At 42.7% G+C, this 27150-nt stretch overlaps 11 non-coding genes across 11 annotated transcripts; all 11 read left to right on the top strand.

The window, feature by feature from the left end:
• The first annotated feature begins 14839 nt into the window (after window positions 1-14839).
• Window positions 14840-14912, top strand: TRNAV-CAC (transfer RNA valine (anticodon CAC)). The gene has a single exon. It is a non-coding gene; the product is annotated as a tRNA-Val (tRNA).
• Window positions 14913-15009: 97 nt separating this feature from the next.
• TRNAV-UAC (transfer RNA valine (anticodon UAC)) lies at window positions 15010-15082 on the top strand. The gene has a single exon. It is a non-coding gene; the product is annotated as a tRNA-Val (tRNA).
• Window positions 15083-16861: 1779 nt separating this feature from the next.
• TRNAV-AAC (transfer RNA valine (anticodon AAC)) lies at window positions 16862-16934 on the top strand. Its single transcript has one exon. It is a non-coding gene; the product is annotated as a tRNA-Val (tRNA).
• Window positions 16935-18031: 1097 nt separating this feature from the next.
• On the top strand, window positions 18032-18104 carry TRNAV-AAC (transfer RNA valine (anticodon AAC)). The gene has a single exon. It is a non-coding gene; the product is annotated as a tRNA-Val (tRNA).
• An 86-nt stretch (window positions 18105-18190) lies between these two features.
• Window positions 18191-18263, top strand: TRNAV-CAC (transfer RNA valine (anticodon CAC)). The gene has a single exon. It is a non-coding gene; the product is annotated as a tRNA-Val (tRNA).
• A 97-nt stretch (window positions 18264-18360) lies between these two features.
• TRNAV-UAC (transfer RNA valine (anticodon UAC)) lies at window positions 18361-18433 on the top strand. Its single transcript has one exon. It is a non-coding gene; the product is annotated as a tRNA-Val (tRNA).
• Window positions 18434-20212: 1779 nt separating this feature from the next.
• Window positions 20213-20285, top strand: TRNAV-AAC (transfer RNA valine (anticodon AAC)). Its single transcript has one exon. It is a non-coding gene; the product is annotated as a tRNA-Val (tRNA).
• A 1097-nt stretch (window positions 20286-21382) lies between these two features.
• Window positions 21383-21455, top strand: TRNAV-AAC (transfer RNA valine (anticodon AAC)). The gene has a single exon. It is a non-coding gene; the product is annotated as a tRNA-Val (tRNA).
• A 256-nt stretch (window positions 21456-21711) lies between these two features.
• TRNAV-UAC (transfer RNA valine (anticodon UAC)) lies at window positions 21712-21784 on the top strand. Its single transcript has one exon. It is a non-coding gene; the product is annotated as a tRNA-Val (tRNA).
• A 927-nt stretch (window positions 21785-22711) lies between these two features.
• Window positions 22712-22784, top strand: TRNAV-CAC (transfer RNA valine (anticodon CAC)). Its single transcript has one exon. It is a non-coding gene; the product is annotated as a tRNA-Val (tRNA).
• Window positions 22785-22881: 97 nt separating this feature from the next.
• On the top strand, window positions 22882-22954 carry TRNAV-UAC (transfer RNA valine (anticodon UAC)). The gene has a single exon. It is a non-coding gene; the product is annotated as a tRNA-Val (tRNA).
• The last annotated feature ends 4196 nt before the right edge of the window (window positions 22955-27150 follow it).

Here is a 27150-nt window from a genome sequence, read left to right on the forward strand (position 1 = left end):
GAACTGCTCGCGGAACGTACCTTAACCCCATTAGATTCAATGGGAGGCAAAACCAAACGCATAGACAACACTTTAAGGGGTAACAAAAAGATTCCCAAACAGCTAACATTAGGGGAAGAGACCATGAAAGGTGGCATCAATTGACTCACAGTAGAAATTTGAAAATGGCACAGCAGCAGTCAGCCATGGGCCATGGATGAGTTATCAGGGTCTGGCCCAGCATTTAAAGCTTGGAATTGATGTTTCAAAGAGGACCTGTTGGTTAAGAGAGTGGTGTAAGCCTTCTTTCCCAGGAGACCTCATATCTAATGCAACACCTCCAACTTTTTTTTTCTTTTAATCCAGCCACATTCAGATGGCACAAACATCAGTTTCATACAGTAATATTAGTAGAAAATGTAAGGAAAGTAACACAGGTAGTTGACTGATCAATTGACCCATAGTAGAACCAGTTGTAATGGTACAGTAGAAGCCTGCCATGGACCATGCATGAGATATCAGGGTCTGGCCTAGCATTTACAGTTAGGAATTGAAGTTTCAATAAGGACCTGGTGGATAAGGGAGTGGTGTAATCCTTCTTAGTTGGGAGACCTCATACCTCATGCAACAGCTCAATTTCTTCTAGTTTCCCAGCCACACTCAGATGGCACAAATATCACTTTCATAGACAACTATTGATATAAAAATATAAGGATAGTAATATAGGTAGCCCTACTTACATGGACAACCCACTAGATGGAAACCCAACTTGGCGTCTCCACATTTCAAAAAAAATAATTGTCACACAGCACAAAAGTGGCATCAATTTCCAAAGAGTAGAAATAGTATAATAGGCCTTCCACCTTCTACCACAGGTAACCCAGCTAGGTAACACAAAAAAAGCAGTCATGTCCACTTCTGGAACTTCTGTAACAGTTGGCCAGCTCTCACTCACCCCCACTGTGGTAGGTAAATAATTGTAGTTTCTGCGGCCGGAGATCTGTATGAGAAGACTTGGAAAGGTGATGGAGGAGGAAGAAGCAGCAAATGAGGTTGATGGGATGGATGGTGGTTGGCGAGGCCTCCTAGTCCACATTTTAGCGCAGTGAGATTCCCACCATAAGGCATGTTGATCACGCATGTGCCGGTTCAGGCAAGATTTAAATAATCTAGGCATGGCACACCCTCCCGTGATGTAATCATGGTGGGAAGTGTTTATTGTCCCGTAGCAAATTGATGCAGAGTACAGCGTGATACTCCACCCCGAAGGGTGATACAGGCCGACGGCGCACCACATGATAAGAAGAAGGTAGAATCATAGAATCGTAGAGTAGGAAGGGACCTCCTGGGCCATCTGGTCCAACCCCCTGCTCAAAGCAGGATTCGCTAAATCATCCCAGTCAGATGTCTGTCCAGCCTCTGTTTGAAGACTTCCATTGAAGGAGAACTCACCACTTCTCGTGGCAGCCTGTTCCACTCATTGATCACTCTAACTGTCAAAAAGTTTTTTCTAATATCTAATCTGTGTCTCCTCCCATTCAGTTTCATCCCATTGCTTCTAGTCTTTCCTTGTGCAAATGAGAATAAAGTTAATCCTTCTACAATGTGACAGCCCTTTAGATATTTGTAGACAGCTATTAAGTCTCCTCTCAGTCTTCTCTTTTGCAAACTAAACATTCCCAAATCCTGCAACCTTTCCTCATAAGACAGGGTTTGCAGACCGGTCACCATTCTGGTCGCTCTTTTCTGAACTTGCTCCAGTTTGTTGATGTCTTTTTTAAAATGTGGTGCCCAAAACTGGACACAATATTCCAGATGAGGTCTGACCAAAGAGGAGTAGAGGGAAATAATGACTTCACGTGATCTAGACTGTATGCTTCTGTTAATACATCCTAGAATTGCATTTGCCTGTTATTCTTTCAGGTGTTTCACAGGAATTTATAGAATGTTTAAGGAGAAAATGACAATTTAACTTTTCCTTAACAAAAATTTTAATTTGCAGAACAAAATTTTTTATTTTCGCAAAGGTAACAGGTAGTGATGAGCGAGTATACTCCCAGCTCGGGTGGTCTCCGAGTATTTTGGCGTGCTCAGAGATTTAGTTTTCGTCTCCTCAGCTACATGATTTGAGACTGCTAGACAGCCTGAATACATGTGTGGAATGCCTGTTTGTTAGGGAATTCCCACATGTATTCAGCCTGTCTACAAGTCGCAAATCATGCAGCTGAGATGAGGAAAACTAAATCTCCAAGTTTACCAAAACACTCGGAGATCACCAGAGCGAGCTCGGGGAGACACGAGCATCGATGCTACTCGCCCATCACTAGTAACAGGAAAAAATGGAGCCCGGAAATTTTTGTGCAATTTCTCCTGAGTATTCCGATTCCCCATATGTGGGGGAAACCACTGTTTGGGCACACGGCAGGGCTCGTAAGGGAAAGAGCACCATTTGACTTTTTGAATGTAAAATTTGCTGGAATAATTAGGGGAAACCATGTCACGGTTGTAGATTCCCTGATGTGCTTAAACAGTGGAAGTACAAATTACACTATTTTGGAAACTAGACCTCTCAGGGAACTTATCTAGATGTGTGGTGAGCACCTTGAACCCCCAGGTGCTTTACAGAAGTTTAGAGCATTGAACTGTGAAAGTAAAAAAATCTAATTTTTCCCACAAAAATGTTTTTTAACCCAAAATTTTGCATCTTCACAAGGGTAACAGGAGAAATTGCACCATACAATTTGTTTTGCAATTTCTCCTGAGTATGCTGATTCACAATATGTGGGGGAAATCTACTGTTTGGGCACATGGCAGGGCTCAGAAGGGAAGGAGCACCAATTGACTTTTTGAACAGAAAACTTGCTGGAATAATTAGCAGACGCTATGTCGTGTTTGGAGAGCCCCTGATGTGCCTAAACAGTAGAAACTCTCCACAAAGTGACACCATTTTGAAACTAGACCGCTCAAGGAATTTATCTAGATGTGTGGTGAGCAACTTAAACCGCCAGGTACTTCACAGTAGTTTATAACATTGAGCTGTAAAAATGAAAAAAATCTAATTTTTACTGCAAAAATTTTATTTTAGCCCCTGGGGCTAGTTTCACACTTGCGTTTATGTCCGCAGCGCAAGGTGCCGCTAAGCCCCGCCCCCTGCCGTGCCCCCTCCAGTCATCTCCGGCTAGTGTCGCACAGCGCTGCATGCGATCTGCACACCCTATCTTTAGCATAGGGTGTGCAGACCGTGCGCTGACCGTGCGCTAGCAGGATTTTGCGTGCGCTGCGCCCTTTTGACGGTGCGCCGATGCCCGCCGAACGCACCATGTTGCATTTTGGTGCGCTCGGAGCACCGTCAAAAGGGCGCAGCGTGCGCAAAATCCTACTAGCGCATGGCCAGCACACGGTCTGTGCACCCTATGCTACAGATAGGGTGTGCAGATCGCATGCAGTGCTGTGCGACACTAGGCGGAGATGACCGGAGGGGGTGCGGCAGGGGGCGGGGCTTAGCGGCGCCTTGCGCTGCGAGCAATAACGCTATTGTGAAACTAGCTTAACTTGAGCCGAGCCGAGCCTTACTGCAATCTTTCGGAGGCAGAATGGAAAAAAATCAGCAGCAGGTGAAGAATTAGTTTTATTTATTTTTTACACCGTTCCTTGTGCTGTATATGTGTTGAGACAACTTTATTTTTTGGGGCGGTGCGACTACAGGGATAGCAAATTTATATTGTTTTATTTGTTTGGTTGCTGTCACACACTAAAAGACGATTTTTACTGTAAAAACAACTTTTGCATCGCCCTATTTTGAGAGCTATAATTTTTCCATATTTCTGCAGACAGTCATGTGAGGTGGCCTCAAACTGGAAAAAGTTTGTGGATAGATTGTAAGATAGAATTGGTGGTCTATTCACTCATCGCGTGGTTTCGAAGTCAATACGACTTCTTCTTCAGGAGGTGCTATATTGACTTCGAAATGCGTTGAGTGAATAAACCACCAATTCTATCTTACAATCGGATGGATCGTGATTTGTACAGCAGCATGGGTGATATCCACAAACTTTTCCTAGTGTGATACTACGTTTTGGTCACCGGTTTTAACCAGTGGATCTGCAGCAGCTGTCAACTCTGATGAGTTTCCACGCTCTAATGTAAAGATACATCAGGTGAGTGCAATCTGATTGCCTGCCCTATCATCTCCATCGGACAAGACCCTATTCGCGCTTTTCTCTCCTACAGAATTCCTCATTGATGTGAGATAACCTGTCAGCCTTGCAGTCACGAGTTAGTTAAATCATGCACTGAGCATGATCTATCTTGCCAGTGCCTGGGGACCCGGATCTTGTCATGACAAAATTGGGTCACAATGGCAACCATCGAGCCCCGCAATGATATCGCGGAGGTGCCGATCGGAGGGCAGAGGTGGTTCCCTCCCTCTGCCTGCCTTCTTAATACTGCATTCGATATCAATTGCACCACTTAGGTGGTTAAAGTGTCAGAATCTGCTGACAACCAGCGGTAATTGCTCGCGCACAGCGTCTCTGCACGCAAAATCGCCTGGACATATCCATACATCCAAGGTCGGTAAGTACCTACCAACCTGGACGTATGGATACATCCAACGCTGTAAAGGAGTTACAGCTTTTCACTATCATAAAAATGTTGCTTCAAATCTGCACCAAAAAAAGCATCAACTAAGGCAAAAATCATAAAATGCATCAAAAATGCGATAATCAGAGAAGATTTTTATCGTGTAGTTTGGTGCGGATCCTGCAGAAAACAAAAAAACAATCAATATTTAGGCAATGTGTGAACATGACCTTACAGACATAAAAAAAAGCTAGATGTCATATAGTGCAGTGTTGTGAGTTCATTTTCCCCTTCGCTGCTGAGGTCTGGTGAACTCCCTCTTCTGGTAAAGGAAGGTAGTGAGCCTGATTATCAAGCACCTGAGCCTAATGATGATGACTGGCTGAGTGGAGTTACAGACTGGATATAAGGCCGGCGAGACCCTTCTGCCTTGCGGGTGATTTCTCTGAGGGATTCTTGGAGACCAGTCTGGATTCCTGCTCCTCAAAAGCTAAGTTTTCTGCTCTGCTTTTTGCATTTGTGTTTTGATTTTGTTTTGCTTTGTTTTTCTGGATTTCTGCCATTCCCTGCTGGGGTGAGCTGAATTCCTATTAGCTCTGTCTTCAGAAAATACCTGAGTACTGATATAGTATTTTTGAAGCCTAGCGTCTTCAGGGCCTTTTTCCATATCAGTCTGTTGGCTTTTGTCTTTGATAGGGTTTTGGCAGATTGCAGACAGCAACCTTCCTTTCCTGTCCTATTTAGTTAGATTGGGCCCCATCGTTTGCTCAGCCTATCTTTCTATCTGTGTAAGTGTTTTTTCATCTTGCTTCACCGTCATTATATGTTGGGGGCTGCCTATTACTTTGGGGTCTGCTCTGGTGCAGTTTAGATTTCCCTTTCTGTCTTTAGGCTATTTAGCTCTCCGGCTGTGATCGAGGGGTCTAGGGCACCGTAGGAACCCCCCACGGCTACTGCTAGTTGTGTTGATAGGTTCAGGGGTCTGCAATCTGATAGCGGCCAACTTCTCTGGTTTTCTGGACGTAGCGACTATTTTTGTGTTTGCCTCCTACGGTGACTCTTTCATAACAGTGCAGCTACATAAAGATGAGGAAGTTCTGGCTGCTCCAACTGTAAATGAATGAACAAAAAAAATGTATTAGAGATGAGCAGGATGCACAGATGACCATGATGATTCAATGATTCATCGCACAGGCGCACGTGAGACCGGACAGAGAGAGGGTGATACCATACTGCGCAGGCGCCGTTAATGGTGTCGGCGTACTTCAACTCACCACCTCTGTTCATCATGCAGGGGCGAGTTCGCGCAGCGTGATATGATGATCGATCAAAGGAAAGACGATGGAACACTGTGCAAGCGTAGTTCGTGATGTCTGGTCGTCCTTCAGCTCACCACCTCTAATCATCACGCAGGCATGATAAATTACCGCGCATGCGCCAGATCAGATGGCCACTCGGGCTCCTATCAAACCCGCCCCCTGTCTTATTTGAGCAATGTATCTGCAAGACTTAACCCTAAATGTACCTAGGTCACCTAATACATGAAAAAGGCACAGGGTCAAGAGAAGCCCCCAACCAAAAAGGGTTTAAATGCACAATACGCAAAGTGGAACTAAAGAAATTAACACTTGATTTAACGATCTCACCCAATATATATGTGGACAGGCCAGGATCAAAAAGACCCATCCACAAAGGGCTACAAAATTATGCTCAAGCAGATATAACTTCTATGTATATACAGATAAAAAAAAACATATGCATTACCACAAACATATGGCAAAAGAACACTTAACGCCAAAAAATCTTGCATTGGCGGTAACATAGTCAATATATGTAGTCGAGATTAATGGAGTAAACGTATCAGCAGCAATAGAAAGGCATAGCCCACTCCGCATAGCCACATTCACTATAATATCCCACATCATCCCGTCATCCAGAGCAACCGAACTACTACCCCTAATATCCCACATCATCCCGTCAGCCAGAGCCACCGGACTACTACCCCTAATATCCCACATCATCCCGTCATCCAGAGCTACCGGACTACTACCCCTAATATCCCACATCATCCCGTCAGCCAGAGCCACCGGACTACTACCCCTAATATCCCACATCATCCCGTCAGCCAGAGCCACCGGACTACTACCCCTAATATTCCACATCATCCCGTCAGTCAGAGCCACCGGACTACTACCTCTAATATCCCACATCATCCCGTCAGCCAGAGCCACCGGACTAATACCCCTAATATCCCACATCATCCCGTCAGTCAGAGCCACCGGACTACTACCACTAATATCCCACATCATCCCGTCAGCCAGAGCCACCGGACTACTACCCCTAATATCCCACATCATCCCGTCAGCCAGAGCCACCGGACTACTACCCCTAATATCCCACATCATCCCGTCAGTCAGAGCTACCGGACTACTACCACTAATATCCCACATCATTCCGTCAGCCAGAGCTACCGGACTAATACCCCTAATATCCCACATCATCCCGTCAGCCAGACCCACCGGACTACTACCCCTAATATCCCACATCATCCCGTCAGCGAGAGCCACCGGACTACTACCCCTAATATCCCACATCATCCCGTCAGCCAGAGCCACCGGACTACTACCCCTAATATCCCACATCATCCCGTCAGCCAGAGCCACCGGACTAATACCCCTAATATCCCACATCATCCCGTCAGCCAGAGTCACCGGACTACTACCCCTAATATCCCACATCATCCCGTCAGCCAGAGCCACCGGTCTACTACCCCTAATATCCCACATCATCCCGTCAGCCAGAGCCACCGGACTAATACCCCTTATATCCCACATCATCCCGTCAGCCAGAGCCACCGGACTACTACCCCTAATATCCCACATCATCCCGTCAGCCAGAGCCACCGGACTACTACCACTAATATCCCACATCATCCCGTCAGCCAGAGCCACCGGACTACTACCACTAATATCCCACATCATCCCATCAGCCAGAGCCACCGGACTACTACCCCTAATATCCCACATCATCCCATCAGCCAGAGCCACCGGACTACTACCCCTAATATCCCACATCATCCCGTCAGCCAGAGCTACCGGACTACTACCCCTAATATCCCACACCATCCCGTCAGCCAGAGCTACCGGACTACTACCACTAATATCCCACATCATCCCGTCAGCCAGAGCCACCGGACTACTACCCCTAATATCCCACATCATCCCATCAGCCAGAGCCACCGGACAACTACCCCTAATATCCCACATCATCCCGTCAGCCAGAGCTACCGGACTACTACCACTAATATCCCACATCATCCCGTCAGCCAGAGCCACCAGACTACTACCCCTAATATCCCACATCATTCCGTCAGCCAGAGCTACTGGACTACTACCCCTAATATCCCACATCATCCCGTCAGCCAGAGCTACCGGACTACTACCCCTAATATCCCACATCATCCCGTCAGCCAGAGCTACCGGACTACTACCCCTAATATCCCACATCATTCCGTCAGCCAGAGCCACCGGACTAATACCCCTAATATCCCACATCATCCCGTCAGCCAGAGCCACCGGACTACTACCCCTAATATCCCACATCATCCCGTCAGCCAGAGCCACCGGACTACTACCCCTAATATCCCACATCATCCCGTCAGCCAGAGCCACCGGACTACTACCACTAATATCCCACATCATCCCGTCAGCCAGAGCCACCGGACTACTACCCCTAATATCCCACATCATCCCGTCAGCCAGAGCCACCGGACTACTACCACTAATATCCCACATCATCCCGTCAGCCAGAGCCACCGGACTACTACCCCTAATATCCCACATCATCCCGTCAGCCAGAGCCACCGGACTACTACCCCTAATATCCCACATCATCCCGTCAGCCAGAGCCACCGGACTACTACCACTAATATCCCACATCATCCCGTCAGCCAGAGCCACCGGACTACTACCACTAATATCCCACATCATCCCATCAGCCAGAGCCACCGGACTACTACCCCTAATATCCCACATCATCCCATCAGCCAGAGCCACCGGACTACTACCCCTAATATCCCACATCATCCCATCAGCCAGAGCCACCGGACTACTACCCCTAATATCCCACATCATCCCGTCAGCCAGAGCTACCGGACTACTACCCCTAATATCCCACATCATCCCGTCAGCCAGAGCCACCGGACTACTACCACTAATATCCCACATCATCCCGTCAGCCAGAGCCACCGGACTACTACCCCTAATATCCCACATCATCCCGTCAGCCAGAGCCACCGGACTACTACCCCTAATATCCCACATCATCCCGTCAGCCAGAGCCACCGGACTACTACCCCTAATATCCCACATCATCCCGTCAGCCAGAGCCACCGGACTATGTTAAATATTAATAATTCGTTAAATATTTCTTATTACACCCAGTTCTGTAGAATGCTTTAGCTTACATGACATAGGCTATTTTTAAGCTTGGCTCATGGTAGAAATGTCAGCTCACTACATATTTAAGTTTAGCCTTGAGGTAAATGTCAAACTCCATATATGTAGAGACCACGTGCTTTAGGAGACGTATATAATTCATGGCTAACTGTAGAGGTCGCTCTTCTTCTTCCCTCACCATCATGAGACACAGACGCAAGATGACATAACTCAACAGCTGGTATGTTACTTTATTACGAAGAAGCCGAACTGAGAGACAGACGCCATTTGCCATGTGAGATCCCGGAGAGAAAGAAGAATACATGCTGCTTTGCTATGAACAATGGACAATATCTCTTTCACTTATTTTTATTCACCTGTTTTTCTGTAATAACCTTTCTTTGATGGAAGAATCCAAATAAACCACTATATTTTTATCTGGTAACTAGTCCTGAGTATTTTACAGGATATGCATTATTTTACATTGGAGAGCCAGCCAGATCTGAATTTTTGTACTTTTTTGCGGATTTCCCTCAACTTGCCCACACGGGGGATTGGACTTTGCTAACGTCAAATCATATGTGCAAGTTATCGGGAATTCCACTACTTACAAGAATCACACAGAACCTAGAAGTAAGAATTGCCAGATAGATTGAGAAGTACTACAAGTGCCAAAGTGCCAGACGTGCTGAAACCAAGACAACAGGAACCCAGCGTTGTCCATCAAAGGAACAAGCTGAGACATTTCAAGGTAAGATAAAATGGATGTCATTAATTGTCTTGCTAAGCAGAGTAAATTGAAATTTAAGTCTGTAGACAATTCTAATTCAGAAGTTTTATGGTTAAGTTTATATGCCGAGTGTGAACTCGAGAATCAGAGGTTAGATTCTAAGTTTTTCAATAGAGAAAGAGAGAGATTAAAAAATATTCTACAGATGGTAGATATATTTCATAGATCTGTGTCAGAGAAATCTAAAAATGATTGTTGTGATGTTCCCGAGATTCACTGTAATGTGGAGAAACAGTTACAAGTAGCAGCTATTGAAGGTGACCTTGCAGACGTGGAACAAGATGGAGAAGTAGGAGGAGACTTCAGAACTGACGTAGAGGACGTACAAGGGAAAGACATACCACTAAAAATAGACGACTCACAGGCCCAAATCCGAAGGAAAACTTTGATAAAGATATGCCAAATAATTCCTGCTTATGACAACAAAATAGATGTTTGTAGAAACTCTGAGATTTTTGAAAGTTGTTCTGATAAATTTGATTTATCTAACGAGGAGAAGAATCAGTTGTTCAAAATGTGGATCCCTGTAAATTTTGCTAGGAGATTGTCTTTAAAGTTATCTGGTGAAACACATGAGAATTTAACTGATAAAGACAGATTAAAAATTCTCATTTTTTGTTCTTCAAATGAAAATCATCCAGATATTGATATTCTTCAAAAATTAAGAATTGGTCGGAAGGAATGTATTTTTACGTTCATGTCCATATATGAACGTTTGTATAGAATGCTGAGTGAGAATGTCAAAACACCGTCCCTCATAAGGAGTTTTGTAAGCAAATTTTGGTTTCTAAATCCTGCATCTCGTGTTATTGCGTCACAAAAAGATTCTTTGTTTGAATGTGCGCAATCCCTTGATTTTGCCAGAAAACACGAGAATCGTGAGAGGAAAGTAAATTGTGCTAATTTTGTAAAGACAGGCAGAGTAAAATCTTATCAGAAGCCGGTATTAGCAAAGCCTTCTAAAATGAGATTTCCCCAAAATCAAATCTACGAAGAAAGAAAAAGAAAATCACATGTTTGTTATAAGCCATATGGAATGATGCAAAGGAACACCGAAAAGACACAAATGGAATTAAGAAAAATGATGAGTTCTGATCTTCTTCCTGTAACCAAGATGGCCGAATTTAACAGACAGAAACAGGTGGTGAGTGACATCATGGCCTGTAAACTGAATACTCTGCTCCAAGAATCTATCAGCTTTAAAATGGCAAGAACCTTTCAGGATATTTTTTGCAGAGAAATAAGTATGGGTGTAGGAATTGGCTAGGAAAAAAGTAATATATATTGTGTAACAGTGTTATACAATTAGTGAGTTATAGAGTATAATCCTGTAGTTTTATGGTTTGTGGATATATACATAGTCATACAGTATATATAGAGTGTTTGTAGAAGTAGAAATAGTAGAACTGTATTTTTTAATGAAAATTAAAATCTACATCAGTAATAATATATAGAATATGAATATGATATTAACCTTATTTTTTATGTTTCCTTAGAATTTTCATTTCAAAGCAGGACTTAATCGGGAAAAATTCTCTTACAAGGATTTATGCCTTTATTTACACAGGAAGTTGCAATAATTGCATGATTTTATATCTAACCCTTAAAAGGAAATAACTAATTGCTTTTTAAAATGTTCTGGGTGTGTGCTTTACTGCATGGTTTGAATGACAACCACAGCAGGGGAATTTGAACCTTGTTCTAATAATACAAGTATACCAGTATACTATGTCCCTGTTCCTTAGGAAAATAATTTTTAAGGGGGTCTCAACTTTTGCAAACCAATGGAATTTTTTTTCCAGGCCTAAATGTCAAGTATAGCTATACAACATATATTTATGTCATGTGGAGGAATATTCAAAGAAATATTAAGAGACTAAATTGAAATAGTTTACAATGCATTGATAATTAGGATAATTTGGGTTAAAATACGTGTATTCATCACACCTTCATATGTGAGGTATTTGGTTTAAACTACACAGTCTGAGTGACAGTGACTGAGTGTATGAGCAGCTGCTGAGCGAGTAATGTGATATGTTTGTGAGGCCTCAGGATTCTGAATGAGGAAAGAAAAAAAAAACCCCAAAAGCTTTTATCTTTAGGAAATTATTAGAATATTAAGATACATAATGAAATATTATCTATACAACATATATTTCTATATTTCTATAGTAATTATTATTTTTTGATTTAGTTAATAGTGGATAAGTGCAAAGTGCAATCGCACATCAAAATGGTTTATGCAAATTAATTTTTCCAAAGGATAATTTTATGATATTCAAATTAATTTTAATGGTTACACATCTTCAGACAAATAATGGTATAAGCAAGTATAATATTTACACAATTTATAAATTAATTATTTTTAATTTTGGTTTTGATAAATGAATTATTTCATGAAACAATATTTTTTGGTATTAAGGGGGAAAATATGTTTTTGATCCTGACTACATCATCACATTTGATTAATACTTCTTCTTCACACATTTTAATAGGAAAAAATATTAATAAGGTACAATGGTATAAGTATTGGGTATAATAACAAGTATTATAAGGATTCATTTCTTTACACTAAGAGGAATTACATGCAAAGTTGCATAATTTGAATATTTTGGTAACACAAGTTTATGACAATTATGAAATAATCCAGATCATGGAAATATTAAGGGTATATGTTACTGAAGACATAACTACTCTGCATCAACATAAAGGCCTTATTCTTATTTTTATTTTTATTCTTATTTTTCATTATTTTTAATTCTTTCACCAATATTTAGTAAAGTAATATCTGCTGAGAATATTGCTTCATTAAATATAGCAATTATATGGTTCTATTACTAAGGAAAATGTTTCACTTCTGAGTTATATGCAACAATTCTTTTATTCATTCATTCGCTCACTCATATATTCTTATTTTGGTTCATGGCTTTACATTCCTACATATTATTAGTATAATGAATATATTCCTTATTAATAAAGATGATAACACTGGTTACATAAAACACAGTGACACCTATGGGTTGAAAAAGGTAATTACACCTATGACATAAAAAAATGTTCTATCACATGAAAAATGCGGATAATAATGTATTATCGTTTATTATTTCAAATATTGAAATCCATATATGGTACAAATTCTGATAATAATTATATGGATATTACTGATTGCTATGGTACGCTGTGATATTATGGGATAGGGAAATTACCAGATTTGGTATAGAATAGAGAATGAAGACTTCAAGCAAGATACTGAAATTACGTTAATAAAGACTTTTCATATTAAAATTGATTATTATCAGTTGCAAGAAGAAGAATGCCGCGATCCAGAAGTCCCAGAAGGTAACAAAGCTATGACTTCTCAGTAAGACTGTGTTAATTACAAGTGCAGTATCCACCACTGACAGTCACAATTAAAGTGTCTAACCTGACAACCAGAGGACGATGATCCTATGATGCTGATGTGAACTGTGTTATCACGTTCTTATCAAGTTCCAGAAGTTTTCAATCACCTGTAAAGCTTCGATGTAAAGCTGGTGAACAATGAAGGTAATTAACCCTGACATATGTCCTGTGCATTAGGACAAGGACTGGTTATGGTGCAATGTTTAGCAAGGAAGAGTCATTTTAACCCTTGCTTTGCTGACCAAAGACGTCACACCTGTTCAAAGACCAGTACCGATGGAGGATTCCAGAATATCCAAGGCGAGCCAATATAAGCCCAGGTTTTTAAAGATGACACTGCACAGATATTAAAGCTGCATAGACTTTGTTTTCGTATTAACATTTGAAATTATGGACTTTGATTTGATACACAACACAATTTCTATATGCTATAGAAAAACTGTGTTTTTAAAAGAACCAAGAAGAAGACAGAAGACATCAAAATGAAGACCAGATGACATCAGATGATGATGACTGGACCTGAGATGCTTCAATTTAGACTTAGGGAAGTATAATTATACATATTTTATATGAATATTGTTCACGGCTTACCATAACATGAATTCACATCAATTATGTCATTGAGTACTTATAACGGTAATCTAATATTATTATTATTATTATTATTATTATTATTATTATTGATATTAAATTATTTTGTCAAAGAAGAAGAAAAGAAGAAAAAAGATCGTTATATTTGAGGGTTCCAATTAATGTCTGTCTCCCTCAAAAGGGGGAATTGTTAAATATTAATAATTCGTTAAATATTTCTTATTACACCCAGTTCTGTAGAATGCTTTAGCTTACATGACATAGGCTATTTTTAAGCTTGGCTCATGGTAGAAATGTCAGCTCACTACATATTTAAGTTTAGCCTTGAGGTAAATGTCAAACTCCATATATGTAGAGACCACGTGCTTTAGGAGACGTATATAATTCATGGCTAACTGTAGAGGTCGCTCTTCTTCTTCCCTCACCATCATGAGACACAGACGCAAGATGACATAACTCAACAGCTGGTATGTTACTTTATTACGAAGAAGCCGAACTGAGAGACAGACGCCATTTGCCATGTGAGATCCCGGAGAGAAAGAAGAATACATGCTGCTTTGCTATGAACAATGGACAATATCTCTTTCACTTATTTTTATTCACCTGTTTTTCTGTAATAACCTTTCTTTGATGGAAGAATCCAAATAAACCACTATATTTTTATCTGGTAACTAGTCCTGAGTATTTTACAGGATATGCATTATTTTACACTCGTCATGACCACAATAACCTTCCACAGCCGGTTTCTGTAGTGTAGTGGTTATCACGTTCGCCTAACATGAGAAGGGTCCCCAGTTCGAAACTGGGCAGAAACACGCTGTTACCCTTTGGTATCCAAGCGTTTGACTTTCAGTTCTTGATCTCGATTGCTTGTTGTCACCACAGTAAGCGCTTGCATCCGGATTCTTTAGTGTAGCGGTTATCACATTCGCCTCACACGCGAAAGGTCCCCAGTTCGAAACTGGGCAGAAACACGCTGTTACCCTTTGGTATCCAAGCTTTTGACTTTCAGTTCTTGATCTCGATTGCTTGTTGTCACCACAGTAAGCGCTTGCATCTGGTTTCTGTAGTGTAGCGGTTATCATGTTTGCCTCACACGCGAAAGGGCCCCAGTTCGAAACTGGGCAGAAACACAGCTTTTTCTCTTGGAAAACGATCTTTTTGACTTTCAGTGCTTGTTCTTTATTGCTTGCAATGACCACAGCATTTTTTGGTTGTTTGAATCGGTTGGTTTCTGTAGTGTAGTGGTTATCACGTTCGCTTTACACGCGAAAGATCCTTAGTTCGAAACTGGGCAGGAACACAGCGTTCCTCTTGCAAACAAGCGCTTTTGACAATGAGTCCTTGATCTTTAATGCTTGCCATGACCACAGTAAACGCTCTTGTCTGGTTACTATAGTGCAGTGATTGTCCTGTTTGCCATCCTCCTGAAAGTTCCCTGTTTTGATCCCGGGCAGAAACATGTGGCTTTTCTTTATTTTGATCACAAACATATATTGTTGGCTTAATTAGCCTTAGTTAGCATATTCTATTGCTGGTTTAATGAGCATTACTTTTACCAATGTGATTATTTCTACCCGTTTTTGCTTTTGGCAAGCATGTGTGTTTTTGACAGTGTCTAAGTGTTCCTAATTCAAGTAACACCTGATAGGATCAAGGTGCGAAAGCAGGCATCTAGGTGCTTTTTCTTTTTGGCTTTTGGACAAAGGCATGAGAATGTTTTGTGGAGCATGGTTTTGTTTCCCTGTTTGTTCTTTTTCTCCAATAGCCTGACAAATGAAAGGTTCCTTTGTTGCAAAATGCACTTTGTCCTGTCTTCAGACATAGAGGAAGACCTCTTGACTTTGGCTGGATGTTTTTTTCTTTTTCAAGTTCATTTCAGCATGTTTAAACATCTTTACCTTCGCATGGAGTTTCTGAAGTGTCGTGGTTGTCACGTTCACCTCACTCGCGAACGGTCCCTAGTTCGAAACTGAGCAGAAACACGCTGTTACCCTTTGGTATCCAAGCTTTTGACTTTCAGTTCTTGATCTCGATTGCTTGTTGTCACCACAGTAAGCACTTGCATCCGGTTTCTGTAGTGTAGCGGTTATCACGTTCGCCTCACACGAGAAAGGTCCCCAGTTCGAAACTGGGCAGAAACACAGCTTTTTCTCTTGGAAAACGATCTTTTTGACTTTCAGTTCTTGTTCTTTATTGCTTGCCATGACCACAGCATTTTTTGTTTGTTTGAATTGCTTGGTTTCTGTCGTGTAGCGGTTATCACGTTCGCTATACACGCGAAAGGTCCTCATTTCGAAACTGGGCAGAAACACCGCGTTCCTCTTGCAAACTAGCGCTTTTGACAATGAGTGCTTGATCTTTAATGCTTGCCATGACCACAGTAAACGCTCTTGTCTGGTTACTGTAGTGTAGTGATTGTCCTGTTTGCCATCCTCCTGAAAGTTCCCTGTTTTGATCCCGGGCAGAAACATGTGGCTTTTCTTTATTTTGATCACAAACGTATATTGTTGGCTTAATTAGCATTAGTTAGCATATTCTATTGCTGGTTTAATGAGCATTACTTTTACCAATGTGATTATTTCTACCCGTTTTTGCTTTTGGCAAGCATGTGTGTTTTTGACAGTGTCTAAGTGTTCCTAATTCAAGTAACACCTGTTAGGATCAAGGTGCGAAAGCAGGCATCTAGGTGCTTTTTCTTTTTGGCTTTTGGACAAAGGCATGAGAATGTTTTGTGGAGCATGGTTTTGTTTCCCTGTTTGTTCTTTTTCTCCAATAGCCTGACAAATGAAAAGTTCCTGTGTTGCAAAATGCACTTTGTCCTGTCTTCAGACATAGAGGAAGACCTCTTGACTTTGGCTGGATGTTTTTTTCTTTTTCAAGTTCATTTCAGCATGTTTAAACATCTTTAGCTTTGCATGGAGTTTCTGAAGTGTAGTGGTTGTCACGTTCACCTCACACGCGAACGGTCCCCAGTTCGAAACTGGATAGAAGCATGACATTAGGTGTTGATATTAAAGCTTTTGACGTTGAGTCTTTGTTCTCTATGGCTTGTCATGACTACAGTAATCTTTCGCAGCCGGTTTCTGTAGTGTAGTGGTTATCACGTTCGCCTAACACGCGAAAGGTCCCCAGTTCGAAACTTGGCAGAAACACGCTGTTACCCTTTGGTATCCAAGCTTTTGACTTTCAGTTCTTGATCTCGATTGCTTGTTGTCACCACAGTAAGCGCTTGCATCCGGATTCTGTAGTGTAGCGGTTATCACATTAGCCTCACACGCGAAAAATCCCCAGTTCTAAACTGGGCAGAAACACAGCTTTTTCTCTTGGAAAACGATCTTTTTGACTTTCAGTGCTTGTTCTTTATTGCTTGCCATGACCACAGCATTTTTTGTTTGTTTGAATCGGTTGGTTTCTGTAGTGTAGCGGTTATCATGTTTGCTTTACACGCGACAGGTCCTCAGTTCGAAACTGGGCAGAAACACAGTGTTCCTCTTGCAAACTAGCGCTTTTGACAATGAGTGCTTGATCGTTAATGCTTGCAATAACCACAGTAAATGCTCTTGTCTGGTTACTGTAGTGTAGTGATTGTCCTGTTTGCCATCCTCCTGAAAGTTCCCTGTTTTGATCCCGGGCAGAAACATGTGGCTTTTCTTTATTTTGATCACAAACGTATATTGTTGGCTTAATTAGCCTTAGTTAGCATATTCTATTGCTGGTTTAATGAGCATTACTTTTACCAATGTGATTATTTCTACCCGTTTTTGCTTTTGGCAAGCATGTGTGTTTTTGACAGTGTCTAAGTGTTCCTAATTCAAGTAACACCTGATAGGATCAAGGTGCGAAAGCAGGCATCTAGGTGCTTTTTCTTTTTGGCTTTTGGACAAAGGCATGAGAATGTTTTGTGGAGCATGGTTTTGTTTCCCTGTTTGTTCTTTTTCTCCAATAGCCTGACAAATGAAAGGTTCCTGTGTTGCAAAATGCACTTTGTCCTGTCTTCAGACATAGAGGAAGACCTCTTGACTTTGGCTGGCTGTTTTTTTCTTTTTCAAGTTCATTTCAGCACGTTTAAACATTTTTAGCTTTGCATGGAGTATCTGAAGTGTAGTGGTTGTCACGTTCATCTCACACGCGAATGGTCCCCAGTTCGAAACTGGATAGAAGCATGACATTAGGCGTTGATATTAAAGCTTTTGACGTTGAGTCTTTGCTCTCGATGGCTCGTCATGACCACAGTAACCTTCCGCAGCCGGTTTCTGTAGTGTAGTGGTTATCACGTTCGCCTAACACGTGAAAGGTCCCCAGTTCGAAACTGGGCAGAAACACGCTGTTACCCTTTGGTATCCAAGCTTTTGACTTTCAGTTCTTGATCTCGATTGCTTGTTGTCACCACAGTAAGCGCTTGCATCTGGTTTCTGTAGTGTAGCGGTTATCATGTTTGCCTCACACGCGAAAGGGCCCCAGTTCGAAACTGGGCAGAAACACAGCTTTTTCTCTTGGAAAACGATCTTTTTGACTTTCAGTGCTTGTTCTTTATTGCTTGCAATGACCACAGCATTTTTTGGTTGTTTGAATCGGTTGGTTTCTGTAGTGTAGTGGTTATCACGTTCGCTTTACACGCGAAAGATCCTTAGTTCGAAACTGGGCAGGAACACAGCGTTCCTCTTGCAAACAAGCGCTTTTGACAATGAGTCCTTGATCTTTAATGCTTGCCATGACCACAGTAAACGCTCTTGTCTGGTTACTATAGTGCAGTGATTGTCCTGTTTGCCATCCTCCTGAAAGTTCCCTGTTTTGATCCCGGGCAGAAACATGTGGCTTTTCTTTATTTTGATCACAAACATATATTGTTGGCTTAATTAGCCTTAGTTAGCATATTCTATTGCTGGTTTAATGAGCATTACTTTTACCAATGTGATTATTTCTACCCGTTTTTGCTTTTGGCAAGCATGTGTGTTTTTGACAGTGTCTAAGTGTTCCTAATTCAAGTAACACCTGATAGGATCAAGGTGCGAAAGCAGGCATCTAGGTGCTTTTTCTTTTTGGCTTTTGGACAAAGGCATGAGAATGTTTTGTGGAGCATGGTTTTGTTTCCCTGTTTGTTCTTTTTCTCCAATAGCCTGACAAATGAAAGGTTCCTTTGTTGCAAAATGCACTTTGTCCTGTCTTCAGACATAGAGGAAGACCTCTTGACTTTGGCTGGATGTTTTTTTCTTTTTCAAGTTCATTTCAGCATGTTTAAACATCTTTACCTTCGCATGGAGTTTCTGAAGTGTCGTGGTTGTCACGTTCACCTCACTCGCGAACGGTCCCTAGTTCGAAACTGAGCAGAAACACGCTGTTACCCTTTGGTATCCAAGCTTTTGACTTTCAGTTCTTGATCTCGATTGCTTGTTGTCACCACAGTAAGCACTTGCATCCGGTTTCTGTAGTGTAGCGGTTATCACGTTCGCCTCACACGAGAAAGGTCCCCAGTTCGAAACTGGGCAGAAACACAGCTTTTTCTCTTGGAAAACGATCTTTTTGACTTTCAGTTCTTGTTCTTTATTGCTTGCCATGACCACAGCATTTTTTGTTTGTTTGAATTGCTTGGTTTCTGTCGTGTAGCGGTTATCACGTTCGCTATACACGCGAAAGGTCCTCATTTCGAAACTGGGCAGAAACACCGCGTTCCTCTTGCAAACTAGCGCTTTTGACAATGAGTGCTTGATCTTTAATGCTTGCCATGACCACAGTAAACGCTCTTGTCTGGTTACTGTAGTGTAGTGATTGTCCTGTTTGCCATCCTCCTGAAAGTTCCCTGTTTTGATCCCGGGCAGAAACATGTGGCTTTTCTTTATTTTGATCACAAACGTATATTGTTGGCTTAATTAGCATTAGTTAGCATATTCTATTGCTGGTTTAATGAGCATTACTTTTACCAATGTGATTATTTCTACCCGTTTTTGCTTTTGGCAAGCATGTGTGTTTTTGACAGTGTCTAAGTGTTCCTAATTCAAGTAACACCTGTTAGGATCAAGGTGCGAAAGCAGGCATCTAGGTGCTTTTTCTTTTTGGCTTTTGGACAAAGGCATGAGAATGTTTTGTGGAGCATGGTTTTGTTTCCCTGTTTGTTCTTTTTCTCCAATAGCCTGACAAATGAAAAGTTCCTGTGTTGCAAAATGCACTTTGTCCTGTCTTCAGACATAGAGGAAGACCTCTTGACTTTGGCTGGATGTTTTTTTCTTTTTCAAGTTCATTTCAGCATGTTTAAACATCTTTAGCTTTGCATGGAGTTTCTGAAGTGTAGTGGTTGTCACGTTCACCTCACACGCGAACGGTCCCCAGTTCGAAACTGGATAGAAGCATGACATTAGGTGTTGATATTAAAGCTTTTGACGTTGAGTCTTTGTTCTCTATGGCTTGTCATGACTACAGTAATCTTTCGCAGCCGGTTTCTGTAGTGTAGTGGTTATCACGTTCGCCTAACACGCGAAAGGTCCCCAGTTCGAAACTTGGCAGAAACACGCTGTTACCCTTTGGTATCCAAGCTTTTGACTTTCAGTTCTTGATCTCGATTGCTTGTTGTCACCACAGTAAGCGCTTGCATCCGGATTCTGTAGTGTAGCGGTTATCACATTAGCCTCACACGCGAAAAATCCCCAGTTCTAAACTGGGCAGAAACACAGCATTTTCTCTTGGAAAACGATCTTTTTGACTTTCAGTGCTTGTTCTTTATTGCTTGCCATGACCACAGCATTTTTTGTTTGTTTGAATCGGTTGGTTTCTGTAGTGTAGCGGTTATCATGTTTGCTTTACACGCGACAGGTCCTCAGTTCGAAACTGGGCAGAAACACAGTGTTCCTCTTGCAAACTAGCGCTTTTGACAATGAGTGCTTGATCGTTAATGCTTGCAATAACCACAGTAAATGCTCTTGTCTGGTTACTGTAGTGTAGTGATTGTCCTGTTTGCCATCCTCCTGAAAGTTCCCTGTTTTGATCCCGGGCAGAAACATGTGGCTTTTCTTTATTTTGATCACAAACGTATATTGTTGGCTTAATTAGCCTTAGTTAGCATATTCTATTGCTGGTTTAATGAGCATTACTTTTACCAATGTGATTATTTCTACCCGTTTTTGCTTTTGGCAAGCATGTGTGTTTTTGACAGTGTCTAAGTGTTCCTAATTCAAGTAACACCTGATAGGATCAAGGTGCGAAAGCAGGCATCTAGGTGCTTTTTCTTTTTGGCTTTTGGACAAAGGCATGAGAATGTTTTGTGGAGCATGGTTTTGTTTCCCTGTTTGTTCTTTTTCTCCAATAGCCTGACAAATGAAAGGTTCCTGTGTTGCAAAATGCACTTTGTCCTGTCTTCAGACATAGAGGAAGACCTCTTGACTTTGGCTGGCTGTTTTTTTCTTTTTCAAGTTCATTTCAGCACGTTTAAACATTTTTAGCTTTGCATGGAGTATCTGAAGTGTAGTGGTTGTCACGTTCATCTCACACGCGAATGGTCCCCAGTTCGAAACTGGATAGAAGCATGACATTAGGCGTTGATATTAAAGCTTTTGACGTTGAGTCTTTGCTCTCGATGGCTCGTCATGACCACAGTAACCTTCCGCAGCCGGTTTCTGTAGTGTAGTGGTTATCACGTTCGCCTAACACGTGAAAGGTCCCCAGTTCGAAACTGGGCAGAAACACGCTGTTACCCTTTGGTATCCAAGCTTTTGACTTTCAGTTCTTGATCTTGATTGCTTGTTGTCACCACAGTAAGCACTTGCATCCGGTTTCTGTAGTGTAGCGGTTATCACGTTTGCCTCACTCGCGAAAGGTTCCCAGTTCGAAACTGGGCAAAAACACAGCTTTTTCTCTTGGAAAACGATCTTTTTGACTTTCAGTGCTTGTTCTTTATTGCTTGCCATGACCACAGCATTTTTTGCTTGTTTGAATTGGTTGGTTTCTGTAGTGTAGCGGTTATCACGTTCGCTTTACACGCGAAAGGTCCTCAGTTCGAAACTGTGCAGAAACACAGCGTTCTTGTTGCAAACTAGCGCTTTTGACAATGAGTGCTTGATCTTTATTGCTTCCCATGACCACAGTAAACGCTCTTGTCTGGTTACTGTAGTGTAGTGATTGTCCTGTTTGCCATCCTCCTGAAAGTTCCCTGTTTTGATCCCGTGCAGAAACATGTGGCTTTTCTTTATTTTGATCACAAACGTATATTGTTGGCTTAATTAGCATTAGTTAGCATATTCTATTGCTGGTTTAATGAGCATTACTTTTACCAATGTGATTATTTCTACCCGTTTTTGCTTTTGGCAAGCATGTGTGTTTTTGACAGTGTCTAAGTGTTCCTAATTCAAGTAACACCTGATAGGATCAAGGTGCGAAAGCAGGCATCTAGGTGCTTTTTCTTTTTGGCTTTTGGACAAAGGCATGAGAATGTTTTGTGGAGCATGGTTTTGTTTCCCTGTTTGTTCTTTTTCTCCAATAGCCTGACAAATGAAAGGTTCCTGTGTTGCAAAATGCACTTTGTCCTGTCTTCAGACATAGAGGAAGACCTCTTGACTTTGGCTGGCTGTTTTTTTCTTTTTCAAGTTCATTTCAGCATGTTTAAACATCTTTAGCTTTGCATGGAGTTTCTTAAGTGTAGTGGTTGTCACGTTCACCTCACACGCGAAAGGTCCCCAGTTCGAAACTGGATAGAAGCATGACATTAGGCGTTGACATTAAAGCTTTTGACGTTGAGTCTTTGTTCTCGATGGCTCGTCATGACCACAGTAACCTTCCACAGCCGGTTTCTGTAGTGTAGTGGTTATCACGTTGGCCTAACACGCGAAAGGTCCCCACTTCGAAACTGGGCAGAAACACGCTGTTACCCTTTGGTATCCAAGCTTTTGACTTTCAGTTCTTGATCTCGATTGCTTGTTGTCACCACAGTAAGCGCTTGCATCCGGTTTCTGTAGTGTAGCGGTTATCACGTTCGCCTCACACGCGAAAGGTCCCCAGTTCGAAACTGGGCAGAAACACAGCTTTTTCTCTTGGAAAACGATATTTTTGACTTTCAGTGCTTGTTCTTTATTGCTTGCCGTGACCACAGCATTTTTTGTTTGTTTGAATTGGTTGGTTTCTGTAGTGTAGCGGTTATCATGTTCGCTTTACATGCGAAAGGTCCTCAGTTCGAAACTGTGCAGAAACACAGCGTTCCTCTTGCAAACTAGCGCTTTTGACAATGAGTGCTTGATCTTTAATGCTTGCCATGACCACAGTAAACGCTCTTGTCTGGTTACTATAGTGTAGTGATTGTCCTGTTTGCCATCCTCCTGAAAGTTCCCTGTTTTGATCCCGGGCAGAAACATGTGGCTTTTCTTTATTTTGATCACAAACGTATATTGTTGGCTTAATTAGCCTTAGTTAGCATATTCTATTGCTGGTTTAATGAGCATTACTTTTACCAATGTGATTATTTCTACCCGTTTTTGCTTTTGGCAAGCATGTGTGTTTTTGACAGTGTCTAAGTGTTCCTAATTCAAGTAACACCTGATAGGATCAAGGTGCGAAAGCAGGCATCTAGGTGCTTTTTCTTTTTGGCTTTTGGACAAAGGCATGAGAATGTTTTGTGGAGTATGGTTTTGTTTCCCTGTTTGTTCTTTTTCTCCAATAGCCTGACAAATGAAAGGTTCCTGTGTTGCAAAATGCACTTTGTCCTGTCTTCAGACATAGAGGAAGACCTCTTGACTTTGGCTGGCTGTTTTTTTCTTTTTCAAGTTCATTTCAGCATGTTTAAACATCTTTAGCTTTGCATGGAGTTTCTGAAGTGGAGTGGTTGTCACGTTCACCTCACACGCGAACGGTCCCCAGTTTGAAACTGGATAGAAGCATGACATTAGGCGTTGATATTAAAGCTTTTGAAGTTGAGTCTTTGTTCTCGATGGCTCGTCATGACCACAGTAACCTTCCGCAGCCGGTTTCTGTAGTCTAGTGGTTATCACGTTCGCCTAACACGCGAAAGGTCCCCAGATCAAAACTGGGCAGAAACACGCTGTTACTCTTTGGTATCCAAGCTTTTGACTTTCAGTTCTTGATCTCGATTGCGTGTTGTCACCAAAGTAAGCAGTTGCATTTGGTTTCTGTAGTGTAGCGGTTATCACGTTCGCCTTACACGCGAAAGGTCCCCAGTTCGAAACTGGGCAGTAAGGCTGGTTTCACATTTGCGTTTTTTAGCGCTGGAAAAAAACGCATACGTGCGCATGCGATTTTTCCCCTATATTTAACATGGGTGCGCATACCTGCGCACTTGTAAGCGCATGTATGCGATTTTCATGCGCTGCGTTTTTTTGGGTTGTGCGATGGTATTTTCCAGACGCTGCATGTTGCATTTTTTGGCCCTTGAAAAAATCGCATGCGCACGTATGCGCACGTTTTGCGCTAAAAATGGCCATTATAGCCTATGGATGCGCATACGTGCGCACTGGCATGCGCAGGTATGCGCTTTTTTAGCGCAGCGTTTTTTGGGTGGTGTCCACTTTTTATCCTAGTTAGAATCTTCTAAAGTCCAAAAAAAAAAGGCTATATAAAGGAGGTGCCTGCCAAAACTCTGCCACTACTACACTAGACAGATTGAAGAGCAGACATTCAACCAAGAACACATTATATCAGCGAAGAATGTGAGTATATTACATTATATGCCTGTCCTTTTAAATTATGTATGTACTAATGATTTTTATTATTTTTACATGCAGTATGTCTTCAGAATCGGAGTATTCCCCATCGCGGCAGGAATTGGCGCAAGCAGACCGTGAGGTGATTATTTTCGTGCATCTGGTAAGTATATCTGCTGCTTCTCCAAATCTCTTACGTTTTTTTCAACTTTCAGACATCGTCATCATCATCTGCGGACGGGAATAGTGAGGGCGAACAGCAGGAGCAGCGAAGCCAAGTCCCGGTGGTGATACGTAATGTAAGTATCAAATGATTTGTAATGTTTTTTTTTTTTTTTTATCTTCTATTTTTACTCTTTTTTTTTTTTCTTTTTTTGTAACTTTTTAGTCAATTTAAATTTGATTATTCTAATGAATGTGTTTTGTCTAGGTTCCACAACGGGATGAAGACGTCTACCTGGATAATGAGCAGCTCATCAGCCTGGTCCAGGAGCGTTCGCCGTTGTGGGACAGCCGTGACCGGCTGTACAAGGACAATGTGGTGACACGGCGGCTATGGAATGAGGTGGCCGCAGCGTTGATGGATGGCTGGGACAGCGCCACAGCATCCGCCAAAAAGGCGTTTAGTGAGTATTTCCCTGCTCTGTATTGTGCCGCAGTGACTGTTGTCCTTGACGGCACTGTTGGGTTTCGTGCTAGGCGTATTCTAGCAGGAAACCCAACAGTGTCATCGTGGTCTACAGTGACTGCTTTGAGTATTGTATTGCTACATTGTGCCGCAGTGACTGTTGTCCTTGACGGCACTGTTGGGTTTCGTGCTAGGCGTATTCTAGCAGGAAACCCAACAGTGTCATCGGGGTCTACAGTGACTGCTTTGAGTATTGTATTGCTACATTGTGCCGCAGTGACTGTTGTCCTTGACGGCACTGTTGGGTTTCGTGCTAGGCGTATTCTAGCAGGAAACCCAACAGTGTCATCGTGGTCTACAGTGACTGCTTTGAGTATTGTATTGCTACATTGTGCCGCAGTGACTGTTGTCCTTGACGGCACTGTTGGGTTTCGTGCTAGGCGTATTCTAGCAGGAAACCCAACAGTGTCATCGGGGTCTACAGTGACTGCTTTGAGTATTGTATTGCTACATTGTGCCGCAGTGACTGTTGTCCTTGACGGCACTGTTGGGTTTCGTGCTAGGCGTATTCTAGCAGGAAACCCAACAGTGTCATCGGGGTCTACAGTGACTGCTTTGAGTATTGTATTGCTACATTGTGCCGCAGTGACTGTTGTCCTTGACGGCACTGTTGGGTTTCGTGCTAGGCGTATTCTAGCAGGAAACCCAACAGTGTCATCGTGGTCTACAGTGACTGCTTTGAGTATTGTATTGCTAAATTGTGAAGCAGTGACTGTTGTACTTGACGGCACTGTTTTTTTTTATCAACAGTGGACAAAGTCCGAACACGTTGGCGTTCGATCAAGGACCGCTTCAACAGTGATGTTCGTGCTGAGGGCCAGGTTCGCAGTGGATCTGCGTCAAGGACCAGAACTAGATACCGTCACTATCACGCGTTGCAGTTCCTACGACCGGTCCTTGCCACAAGATCGTAAGTATTATACATTTTGGGTTTTTATTTTTATTAATCTGTGTTTTTCTAATCCACAGCTGATGCTTCTTGTAAAGGCATGGTAGTAATGATTTTCCTTTCTTCCACAGCACCTGGAGCAGCACCCTGCAACCTGGCCCTGGAGCGGTCCTTCGTCGGACGTCCTCTGACCCGTCCCAGCCATCCGACAGCCAGGAAGCACCTTGCAGGTCCCACACACACACAGCTGGTGACCAGGAAGCTGGGCCATCAGGTGTTCCCCTGTCCCAGGTCTCTGCCACTGGTTATGCGGGCACTACCCGCCAGCGGCAGAGGGCCTTGGAAAGGAATGTCTTGCCCGAGTTTATGCATTTGAGCGAGACATTTAATTCCAGCCTCAAGTCACTGTCCGACAGAGTTGAAAGCGGTTTTGCACTGATGGAACGTGGTTTTAACCACTTTGAACACCGCTTCAATTCTGTAGAACAGCGCCTTGACCGTCTGGAGGCCGACCTCAACAGACCAGCACACCATTTTTTTAGTAAGATTGAAAAGGGCATGGCGGAACACCTTAGTCCTGATCAACAGCTGAATGTGCTGCAGGCCTGCAACAATGCTTTCTTGCAGGCTATGCAGCATAATCGGTACGGTCAGCAGTCAGTGGTGTCCTTTCCACCTGTGCCACCATTGACTCGCTTCACCTCACTACCGACTTGTGCTGCATACCACTGCACGGACACCTCTCTTCAAAGGCTGGACACCCACCGTTACACCACCACAAGTCTGAGTGCAGCTGGTCACTTCACCGACACCACCATGGCAAGCGCTGCTCCTGTCTGGAGCACCACCGCCAATCCCATGCATGCGTGGAGCTCAGCCACCACTAGGCAAACATGGAACAGCCCTGCCGCTACAACAACATGTAGTAGCCCTGCCACCACCACTCTGCAAACCTGGGCCATCACTGCCGCCACCAGTCCTCCTGCAAGGACGAGCACTGAACAAGAAGAGCAGCATCAGCCACCTCAGCAGCAGCAGCCAACTCAGCAGACGCCACCTCAGCAGCAGCAGCCACCTCAGCAGCAGCCGCCACCTCAGCAGCAGCAGCCACCTCAGCAGCAGCCGCCACCTCAGCAGCAGCAGCAACCACCTCAGCA

Source organism: Dendrobates tinctorius, unplaced genomic scaffold (genome assembly GCF_039654945.1).
Source record: "Dendrobates tinctorius isolate UK_male_01 unplaced genomic scaffold, ASM3965494v1 ptg000421c, whole genome shotgun sequence".
Taxonomy (NCBI): Eukaryota; Metazoa; Chordata; class Amphibia; order Anura; family Dendrobatidae; genus Dendrobates; species Dendrobates tinctorius.